The 11363-nt window shown below is 57.4% G+C and overlaps 1 long non-coding RNA gene across 2 annotated transcripts in view; it reads left to right on the top strand.

The window, feature by feature from the left end:
* LOC102485079 (uncharacterized) overlaps positions 1-7157 on the top strand; it is a 21669-nt gene extending 14512 nt beyond the window's left edge. For both annotated transcript variants that reach the window (XR_003550819.1, XR_003550820.1), the window contains exon 3: positions 6787-7157. This is a non-coding gene — a long non-coding RNA (uncharacterized LOC102485079). The remainder of the gene's footprint in view (positions 1-6786) is intronic.
* Positions 7158-11363: the final 4206 nt, after the last annotated feature.

The following is an 11363-nucleotide window of genomic DNA, read 5'->3' as shown; positions in this document are numbered from 1 at the left end:
CGAGCCCCTGCGCGGTCGGCTCTGGGGCTGGGCCTGGGCCTATCTGCTGCGTTGGCATCGCGGCCACTCCTAGCACTGTGCTCAGCAGCTCCAGGTCTGAATGAGTATTTGTATTATTATTATTATTTGTTTGGAGTGTTTTTCAAACCACTCTAGGACTTTTACCATGTCGTCAGCCATGTGGGATCCCACCTCCTTAACCTCCACGCCACCTGCTGGCCCTGAGTGGATATGCCGAATGAACTCGGGCATGGCTAAATGCTTGGCACAGATAGGTTTCCGACGGCCGAGGAGAGGAAGTCGGAGGGCTAGGAAAAGCACAGGCTTGGGTTCAAACCCTGCCTGCTGTGTGACCTTGGCCAGTGCTGTGCCCTCTCTGTTTCTGGACCTTCATCGCCTCAGCTAAAATAAGGAGTGACCCCAGTGACTGACTGCAGGGTGGTCGGGAAGCCTACCCCGCCTCTGCCCCCGTGCCCCAGCTGGCGCTGCTGCCACCGTACCTGGACAGGGAGAAGGCCCTGCTGCTCCCACCCGCTGCCTCCTCCCCAGGCTTGAGCCGTGCACCTGCCCAGGCCACAGCACCGTGGAGGGGCTGGGAGGCTGGCGCCCTGGGAGTCTCGGAGGACAAAACAGTCCATGGTGGTGGCCGTGTGGGGGAATGGTGGGTGAAGACCTGGGGGCAGATGTGGGACCAGGTGTCCATGTCATCCCACGGCACTGGCCCTGGGGCGAGGCGTCCCCGAAATGTCCGGAACAGGCTTGGCTGGTTGGACACCTGTCCCTGCAGCTCTTGTTGGGAGCCTGACAGGCCTGAGCTGGGCCACAGGGGTGGGTGGAGGTGGGGGAGTGGAGGGTGGCAGGGAAGGGGACAGGGCAGAGGACCCGGGACAGAACCGTAGCCCTGCACTGTAGGGCTGACAAGTCAGCTCACCGAGCCTCGGGTCCAAACGCCCCAGTGCGCAGCGTCTGTGCCCAGAGGCTTCTGGGCACAGATGGGTGGAGGGTCTGGGACTTGGAGGTTTGGGGGCCTCAGTCTGCCCACTGCTCCCTCTCCACCCCTGAAAGGATTTATTATTCTTTCACTCAAGAAACACTTCATGAGGGCCTACTGTGTGCCAGAACCATGCTGGGTACTGGGGACGCAAGGCAGAGCATGACAGGCCCACATAAGCGGGGAGAGGGAATCCATGGGAGGTGTGAGCCGGAGAATGGGGGTGGGGGAAGAGGGATTAAATTAAGGCTATTAGAGAGGGCAAGTGAGGTGGGGCTGCCTGGGTCAGGAAGGAGGGAAGTCCAGGAGGCCTCTAGGAGGAGGTGACATGGAGCGACCTGGAAGGACAAGAGGAGTGTAGGAAGAGCAGGGTGGGCGTGGGCAGCTGGCACCGCTGGGCAAAGGTGTGGAGGGACCTGGCAGGCATCTGCATTTGCAGAGGACCCATCAGGAGGTCGCCCGGAAGGATCTGGCCTGAGGGGACCCTCAGGGCCTGTCCCTGCCCCTCCTCGTCCCCAGGCCAAGGGGCAGGGTGCTGGCCAGGCTGGAGGAAATGGGGCCACGACCCGACCTGTTGGCCGCAGACTCCCGGGACTGCTAATATCCCAAGTGCCGGTGACGAGACACAGCCCCAGCCGCAGGGGGTGGGGACCCGGACTCCATAAACAGCCTCTGCTCGTAAAGTTGATCAAAGCTGCAGGCCTGTCCCAGCCCCGGCTGCTTCCTGTGGGGGCGCAGGGCCCCCCGCTCGTGCAGGGTCCTGAAAGGGCTTCTCAGCAGAGACTCGCTCTGGGGTCTCTGCCGCTGGAAGCCGGTTCCCGAGCCTTTCAGCCCGTCTCCCACCTGTCTTACAAGGGGGATTGTCTGGCCAACCTGCTTTATTGTACATCTCTGACAAGAGCTTGGCCACTGGAACTGGAGGTCTGGGGTTTGAATCCCTGTCCTGCCACTGTGTCACCCTACAGTGACACCTGTGTCCTCCCAGCTCAAGACTGTCCTCGGGCTAACGTGGGGTGCAGACAGCGCCCACACCAGCAGCCTCCCGCTGTGGGATTGTATTTGATGTCCGCTTCTTGCTGATGAATCGCCTACGATTACAGCAACCGTAACCAGGCAGCCCAGTGAGAAGCGCTGGGGCTTGTGGGGCTAAGGCCAGAGCTGCGGGGAGTTCCCCGGACCCTCACCTGCTCCGCTGGCAGGTCTGGGCTAGGAGAAGCCGTAGGGGGTGGAAGATATGCAGTCCCGGCTGACCAAGGTCCGGGGGCTGGGAGTGGCACTCCTGCAGGCCCAGCGGGGCCAACATGCACCCCACCTGTCACCATTGACGCCGCCTCAACCGCAAAACCACCACGGCCACCCCAGCTACCTCCCCTGCTACGCGGTCTCTTTTCCCTCAGTCAGGCCCCCTCACTGTAGGACTCCCCACCACAGGGGACCTTCTCTGAGAGCTCAGACCCTACTGAGTGGGACTCCTTCAGGGCCTAATAACAACAATAGCCAAGGCATACCAAGCGCCTACTGTGTGCCAGGCACTGTCCTGGGTGTTGGAAGAGAAGTGAGCGAAGAAAGCCAGGCACATAGTCAGGGCTTTTCAGAGAATAACTCGGAATCCTCAGTGGACCCTCCCTATTTTACAGATGAGGACACTGAGGCCCAGAGGGATTAAGTAAGAGGCCTCTAACCACAACTTGGTCTACTGAGCTGTGCTCCCCGGCTGCTTCGCACCTGGCCTGGCCCGGCTCCGTGCACCTTCGACCTTGCTTGGCGCCTCAGACGCGCCTTCGTGGGGCAGAATAAGGACGCTTGAGGCCGTTCCTGGGTTCTTCTGCCCCAACCTGCCTGGCATTGGGGTGCGGACGGGCCCAAACACATAGCCCACTGCACGTGTGGCACCTCAAAGGGACCACCTGGTGTCTTAGTTTCTCCAAGTCTTTCTGGAGACCGGGATCCTCAGGGAGGAAGTGGCAGCCACTGTGCTGTGTGGCCTCGGCAAGTTGCTGTCCCTCGGATCTTCCAGGTCAAGGGTCTCTAGTGGGCAGAGGCTCGCCAAGAAGCCTCTGGCCTGGGGAAGAGCAAGGCCCGCTCCCAGAAGGCCTGGCACCCAGAGAGCCTGCTTGCTGCCCGGGAGGGATGCACAGAGGGGACCGAGCCCCCTTCATCCTGCCCCACAGCACCCAGTAGGCCCCCAAGAGCTGTTCACGCATTCCTGTACTCCGGGCCGGGGCCATACCCTGCAGGCCCCAGAGCTCGCTTTTCGCACTCACCTCATCCCACCTCTCTGCCTTGGTGATCCTGTCACTCAGTCACCGCGATAACCCGCACTCAGCCAGGGTCACGGTCAGCCCCTTTTACAGATGGAGAGACTGAGATGGGAGAGGGACCTGGGGTGGCCCTGAGTCCAGGGCAGGCCAGGACGTCATTCCCAGAGGGCCACAGGGACCTCCCCAGAGGCTAGCCTCCCCATCACACCCTGCTTAGGGTGGTCCAGTGACGGAGCACCTGCGGCCTACACGATCCCTCGGTTCATTCATTCATTTATTTATTTATTTTTGGAGAGGTTTTTGCTGTAGGGTGCGTACGCTTGCCAGACAGACAGACAGAGAGAGACAGAAAGTGAGAAATCACCCCCCAGGGAGGATGGCCACGTCGCAATCCCTTCTCCTCCATTCTCCTCTCGGGATCTTGGGCACGCACGCATACGCTCCTGGTGTGAGTTTTAAGCCACCGGGTCCGGGACTCGAACCGTGGTCAACTGCGTGGGAGTCCAGTGACATAGCCATTACGCTCACTGCTGTTCCCTGTTCATTTATTTATTTAACTGCCAGAAGGCACATGTGTGGGCAGCTGCGCTCGCCAGAGAGAAAGAGAAAGTGCCCCGATAGAGCGCAGTAATACTGCCATCCTTTTTCCCTCCATCTCTTCTCCTGCCAGTTTGACATACTTGCACAGGTGCCCGGAGCATTCTGTCCACCACCCAGACTGATTCTAACCTTGAGGGTGATGTGGGATCAGGCGCCCATGTGCGGAGCTTCAGTGCTGTACAAGGCTGTCCTGCCTCTCGTTTTGTTTTTTTTAAATCTTTTCTTTCTTTCTTCAAAAAACAAACAAACAAAAAAACCCTATTTAATATTATTATTATTTCTTAATTCATCAGAGACAGAGAGGGAAAGTAAGAAAGCAAGCCACCAGGTCCAGGATTTGAACTGCAGTCGCACATGTGGAAGTCCATCTTGTTAACCACCATGCCACCTGCTGATCTGTCTTTCTTTCTCTCTCTTTTTCTTTCTTTTTCTCCTTTATTTCTCTTTCTTTATTTTTTTCTCTTCTCTTTCTTCCTTTTAATTGTCAGAGGCTGTGTGTGCTCACCAGAGACAGAGAGAGCATCCTTTAGTGGGGCGTGGTCATGCCACAGTCCCTTCTCCATCTCTCCTACCTGCTGGGATTTGGGGCACACACACATGCACACATGCCCGGTGTTGTTTTCAAGCCACTGGGACTGGGACTCGAACCACACTATCAGCCGTGTGGGATCCAGCTCCCTTTATCCATTAGGCTATGGGGCCAGCCCCTGTCTCCTATTGTAGAAAGAGGGAGCTGGGCCTCAGAGAGGGACAGCCACCTGCGCAAGGTGTCGCAGTCAGGAAGTTGCCAAGCTGACCCAGAGCCCATAACCACAGCGGGGGAGCCGAGGTCCAGATCCACTGAGGCCGGGCTAGCCGAGGCGGAGTGCTGGAATCCCAGGCAGTCTCCTCATGGCCCGGTGGGGGAGGCCTGGCCTGGCATTTCCTGTTTGGGCAGGACTCCAGGCACGCCTAGTGAGGAGATGAGACTTCCCATCCCCTCCTCCCCGGCCCTAGAACTACCCCAGATGCAGTGAGGGGCAGGAGCTGGGAGACCCAGGCCCCGCTCCAGCCCCTTCTCTCCTTGATTACCTGGTGTCTTTGCCCCGCTCTCCTCTTCTCGCCAAGATCTCTGCCTCCTCGAGTTTCCCAGACTCGGCCCTGGCCCTCAGGGGAGCTTGAGGCCATGACCTTGGGCAATCGCGGGGCAAAGACACCAGGTAATCAAGGAGAGAAGAGGCTGGAGCAGTGGGAAATATTTTATATTTTATTTATTTTTAAATTTTGCCAGGGGGCATGTGCACACTCTGGAGAGACAGAAACAGAAAGACAGAAAGCACCTGAACAAGGCATGGTCACACCATGGTCCCTTCTCCTCCATCTGTCCCTCTTGTCGAGCCTTTGGGCATGCACGTGCACACACCTAGCATGTTTCTTTCTTTTTTTTTTTTGAGAGGTTTTTGCTATAGGGCACATGCGCTCGCCAGATAGACAGACAGAGAGACAGAAAGACAGTGAGAAATCATCTCCCCAGGGGGGATGGCCACGTTGCAGTCTCTTCTCCATTCTCCTCTCAGGATCTTGGGCATGCACATACACGTGCCTGGCATGAGTTTAAGCCACCGTGTCTGGGACTCGAACTGTGGTCGACTACGTGGGAGTCCAGTGACATAGCCATTATGTCAACTGCTGGTCCCCCCAGCATGTGTTTTAAACCACCGGGTCTGGAACTCAAACTGCACAGTTGGTCTTGTGGGATCCAGCAGCCTTAACCACCATGGGCTAACCCAATAGAGATTTTATTTTTATCTCTTATCATTAGAATCCAGGACAGGGACTAGAATAGTTTAGGCACTTAATAAATATTTGTCCAACAAATGAATGAATTTGATCTTTGATTTATGAGTCTTTTTTTAAAAAAAATCTTTATTGATAGAGTACATACACACTCATGAGGAGAAAGAGAGAAGCACCCTCTGACAAATACTGGTCACGTCACAATCCCTTTTTTTTTTTTTTAAAGAATTATCTAATTTTATTCATTCATTCATTCATTTAATTTGACCAGAGAGAGACAGGAAGAACGAGAGAGAGAGAAAGTGAGAAAGCAAGCCACCAGGTTCGGGACTCAACCTGTGGTCGCCCATGTGGGACTGTCCAGCGCCTTAACCACCATGCCACCTGCTGGTCCCCACAATCCCTTTTTCCAGTCCTCTAGCCTAGGCATGTATGCACATACTCAGTGTATTTTCAGGCTGACTGGGTGGGGGCACTCAAACCATCATTAGCATGTGACTTTAGCTCCACGGGCCAGTACACTACTGACTGCACCACAAAGGCCAGCCTTTGTTTTTTGATAGATATATTTAACTCATTTACATTTATTGTTTAAATGGATATAGTTGGTCTTCTGTCATCCTGTATTATATTTTCTGTTGACTGACTGACTGACAGAATGAATGAATCAATAAATTCCAAGTTGCCAAGGTTGGCTGGAGACTGGGGCTTCCCCAAGCTGCCCTTGGCCTTCCAGGGTAAAGGGAATATAGAACAGACACCAGACCTCTCGCTCTTGCAATGATTTATTCCATAGCCTTGAATATCCATTGCCCTCATCCCCAACTTCCCCAAAGTGCTCCTTTCCCCACACAAGGCATGCCAGGTTTATCATGCTGAATTCTGGAGGCAGATGTGTGTTCCCAGGCCAGCTGCCTTGTTAACTGGTGGGATGGCCTTGACTTACCTCACTGGACCTTCCTCCCCTTCCTTGTAAAATGGGGCTGGAGTATTAGCTTCCTATGGTGACTGTCGAAAGGATGACATGAAACAACTCGGGTCAGAGGGCTTAGCACAGCTCTTGGGTAGAGTCAGCACTCAGTAAGGGTTAGAGGTTATTATCGTCGGTACCTCAGTTTCCTTCCATTGTAAATGAAGCTGACTGTCATTTCCTTCCAGGCACCTCAGGATCCCAGCCTCAGAGTCTGGAGGAGAAGAATGTGACTGTGCACTTACTTGGTCATCTCCTCTTCCACCCCAACACCCCAGAAGGTCACTTTTGGCGATTCTAGGAGGACCATAGAAGCCTGATCTACCACTAGGAGGTAGGGAGAGTAACAACTGAAACAAAAGAGGGGCCAGAAGGTGGTGCAGTGGCAATACAATTGGACCTGCGTGGGAAGGTCCTGGGTTTGTATCCCAAGGCCTCCCTGAACTAGCTGGGTCTGTGTGTGCCCATGATCCAGGCTGCCTGAGGCTGGGAGCAGAGTATGCGTGATGACCCTATTGGGGGGCCTTGTTTCTCTCTCTCTCTCTTTTTTTAAGTTTTTCCAGAGGTAAAGTAAGAAAGCATCCTCTGTGGGGGGTGGCCACACTGTAATCTCTTCTCCATTCCCCCTCAGGATTTTGGACACACACACACACACACACAGTGTGTTTCTCAAATCACCAGATCCAGGACTTGAACTGTGCAGTTGGTCATGTGGGACCCATCTACCTTAACCACCATGCCACTGGCTGGCTCCTATTTCTTTCTGTCTGTTTCTCTGTCTCTTTTTCTGTGTTTTTCTCTCTCCCTAAATAAATAAATAACTAAATAAACTTTTAAAAAGTGTAAAGAGCTTTTTCTTTCTTTTTGTAGAAGTTTTTGCCTTAGGTTGCATGCACTGGCTGAGAGAGAGACAGAGAGACAGAGACGGTGAGAGGGAAAGTGAGAAATCAACTCCCCTGGGGATGGCCACGCTGCAGTCCCTTCTTCTCCACTCTTCTCCTGGGATCTTGGGCACACGTGCACACGCGTCTGGTATGAGTTTCAAACCACCAGGTCCTGGACTCAAACCGTAGTCAGCTTTGTGAGAGTCTAGTGATGTAACCACTATGCCATGTGCTGGTCCCAAGAGCTTTTTCATTCCTTCATCTGCATAATTCCCACTACACAAATGAGGACTCTGAGATACACTCGCTCATGTAACTCCACAAACAGGCCCTCCCTGAGGCCTCCCACGGGCCAGGCTGTTCTGGGCCCTGGGAGGAGCCATGGGTCAGAGAGGGCAGGCCCCTGTCCTGCAGGCTCACAGTCATGGGGATGAAAGATGGGGGCGGGGGCGGTGGGGGCAAGTCGGCCCTGGGGCATTAAATCAAGTGCCTTCCCAGCCCCCTGGAAGTTTCCCAGAGACTTCCCAGCATCCCTGCCTGGCAGGCAGCTCGGAGGAGAGCCAGCACAGAGGGTGTGACAGTCTTCCTGCCCTTGCGCCAGCTGCTGCCCCTGGGGAGCGCGCTTCCTCCTGGCGGCCCCACTCTGGCCAGGGCACGGCACGAGCGGGCGTCACTTCCTCAGGAGCCTTCCCAGCTGGGAGGGTGAGGCCGGCCCTCACCCCGTGCCCCAGGGCCCTTTCATAACCGTGTTTCCCGCTCACGCAGAGACCCAGCTCCTCCAGCACACCGGACTTTGCTGTCCTGTCTTACCTGGGGCATCTTCCTGGCACAGCCAAGGTGTGACTGAGCTGGCAGGTCTCTTCCTTTAGGGAAGCCCCACCCGTGTCCCCCACTCTGTGCGAGTGTGGGCAACAGCAGGGATGCCCCCTGCCCCTCGCAGTGCCATTCTGCCCTGGTCTGTGGGGTCATTTCAGGGGTGAGGACAGGGGGTTTGTGTGCTTAGTTCACGGTGGCGTCCTGGTGCCCTGCACATAATAGGTGCTCAGTACCTGCCTGTGGAAGGGAGTGGAGGGAAGGCGCAGGGAGGAGGGGGGAGGAAGGAGGGAAGGCTGTGATTCACATGCCCAGTTTTTGTCTCTGCTCCATCAACGCCAGCTGCGTGCCGGTCCTGGGGAGGCAGTGGACAGCCGCGGTCCTGCCCACAGGCACTGACGTGCAGCCCGTGGGAGCGTCGGGACGTCAGGTGGTGGCCAGCGCCAGGAGGCAGGGGCTGGAGAGACGGTGTCTGTCCCCCGGCTGGCTGCTGGATGAGGGCCCAGGGCTCTCCCGCCTTCAGTTGGCAGATGCGTGGGGCTGTCGTAAGTGTGAGCAGTCCTGGTTGCCAAATGCCACCACAGCTGCGTCACTGAGAGCCTGGAGGGCTAGCGGGTGAGGGGAGCTGGGGGCCCAGCCCAGGCCGGCCGAGGCCGAGGCCCCAGAGCTGGTCAGAGGCCTGCGTGCCCACGGTTAGTCACCCCGTGCGAAGGGGCGCCCCACTGCTGCTCTCCGGGAATACTTCCCACTTGCACAAGAGCCCAGCTCCAGGTCAGAAGTAAGGGGCGGAGATGTGGGAGACCCCGTGAGTCCTCCCTGACCACAGTCCCCCATCCCACCCCAAGGCGACGTCATCCTGAATTCGGCAGCCAGGCCCCAGGCCCCAGGCCCCGTGTGGGATTTCACATGTGGCCTTCCACAAAGGAAGTGTGTCCCCGTGCCAGCGGCTCCCCCATCTGTGCGGTGGGATTAGATCACCATGTCTGCGTCGAGATGAAGGCCTGGTGGGTTCTCTGCGGCCGCCCTCCCCCTGCCCTGGAGACTCCTGGGTCTCCGGTCTCACCCCTGCGATGGGCTTAGAGGCTGCAGGAGGCACGGTGGGGGGTACTGAGCTCTTCTGCGCTTCCTCTCCTGTGCATATCCTGCGCCCTTCCCCCAGGGCCAGGCTGGGCTCCCCACCAGCTCACTCACTCATGCCCACATCCCTGTGTCCCTTCCTCCCTGGGTACACGATCCGTTTTTCGAGCACTGCCATGTCCCAGCTCTGTCCTAGGAGGGATCCAGAAATGAAACAGGCGGTCTCTCTCTTGGTGAAGTTGACATCTGTCAGGGAGACAGGGTTCTCGTGCAGGGCGGGCCTGTGAGGGCCGAGCAGGGGCGGGGAGCCCTGGGCTGACAGGGACAGGAGGGGCCGCTGTGAGCTGAGCGGGGCCTGACTCCATTTAACTTGGCCAGGCCTGCTCTGGCTGCAGAGGGCACCTGGGGGACCAGCCTGGAAGTGGGAAGACTGGAGGGGTGACTGGAGTCCTGTCCGCCCACCCGGGGACGGGGTGGGCCTGGCGTGGGCGGAGGGAGCAGCAGACCCTGGCATGCAGGCCACCCAAGTTCCCTGGAAACAGGCCAGGCCGGGGGCACTGAAGCTTGCTCCATGCAGGTGACTGGGCCAGGGTCAGAAGCACTGCCCCTCAGAGGACAGCTGACGGTGACCCTCAACCAAACTCCACTCCCCCATGCCCCCTCTGGGAATAGAACCCCCCCACAGCCCCTGAAAGTTGATGGCTCACTGGGGAGTTCTCAGGCCTGGTTCCCACCAGTGCAAGATGAAAACAACCCAACAGTGCGTCGCCCAGGCCTCACCAAATCCACGGGACCCGTCCTGGAGTCGGGGTAGAATATTCTGAAGTCCTGAACCAAAGCTGCTGTGCGCTCTGGGCAGGTGCCTCCCCTCTCTGGGCTCCTTCCTCCCCGGCAAGGGGATGCTGGTACAATAGGACTGACAGGGCCACTCCCCTGTGCTCAACTTTAGGGCCAAGCTTCAGAGCTGGGCCTGGCAGAGCAGGTGGGCGGGGGCAGTTGCTGTCATTAGAAACACTGTTACTATCTGATGCTCCAGCAGAGGACTGGACAGCAGGTGACTGCCACAGAAGGCGAAGGAAAAAGAATGAGAAGTGCTGCTTAGAGCTCACGCCAGCTAGGGAGACCCTGGGAAGTAGGGCCCCACCGTGGCTTCCGTTGGTGGAGACAGTGGTAGTGTGTGTGTGTGTGGGGGGGACAGGACCACGACTCTGAACCCTCTCGTGCTGTTGGAGTTGCCGAGGACCTTTTTTCCTACGCATTTTCACACATAGGCAAAACCAAACGCTAGGAAGAGAAATTCTGCAGGAGGCCCGACATCCCCCCCCGCCCCCCGCATCTTCTGCCTGTGTGTGGCCCACTCCCCCGCCAGGTTTCTGAGCCCTTGGCCTTGCAGTAGGTCTGAGCTGGAGTCCCCTGCAAGAAAGGGGGCTCCTAGGAGACCCCAGAGCAGCCTAGGCTCCAGGCAGCCAGGGGTGTGGACAGGGAGGGAGGGGGTCCCTGGCCAACTGATGAGAACTCCAAATGCTCCCCGACCCGGCTGCTAATCACTTCCAGATTGGCCGGGTCAGGGCCAGGGCCGCCGCCGCCTGGCTCCATAAACAGCCCGTCGCTCCAGTTGGTGGCTGGCTCCAGCCTGGCGAGCAGGTTCACGAGGGACTGGGGTGGGGGGGCAGCAGGTGGAGGACCCCGCCCCCGCGCCAGCCTGGGCCCTGTGCCTCTCAGGCCCTGAGTCTGGGACGGTGGGCCAGAAGGGGCAAGGCCCAGGTTAGCGTGCGTGTAGACAGAGAGGTGGGGAGGATGGATGGGTTTGTTTTGTCTCTGTGAATCCAGCACACAAGGACACGAGAAAAGCCCAAAGGAGGTGCCAAACTGGTGGCACTGCAGTTAAGGAGGCACATCCCACATGGCCCACCTGGGGTTGAAGTCCCGGACCTGTCAGCTTGAAGAACATGTCCGGGCGTGGGTGCGTGTGCGTGCCTGCATGCCCAAAA

The sequence above is a fragment of the Tupaia chinensis genome, unplaced genomic scaffold, assembly GCF_000334495.1.
Source record: "Tupaia chinensis unplaced genomic scaffold, TupChi_1.0 Scaffold000049_1, whole genome shotgun sequence".
In the NCBI taxonomy this organism is placed as follows: domain Eukaryota; kingdom Metazoa; phylum Chordata; class Mammalia; order Scandentia; family Tupaiidae; genus Tupaia; species Tupaia belangeri.
Note: the sequence above shows the minus strand (reverse complement) of the source record. Positions and strands in the feature narration are given on the sequence as shown.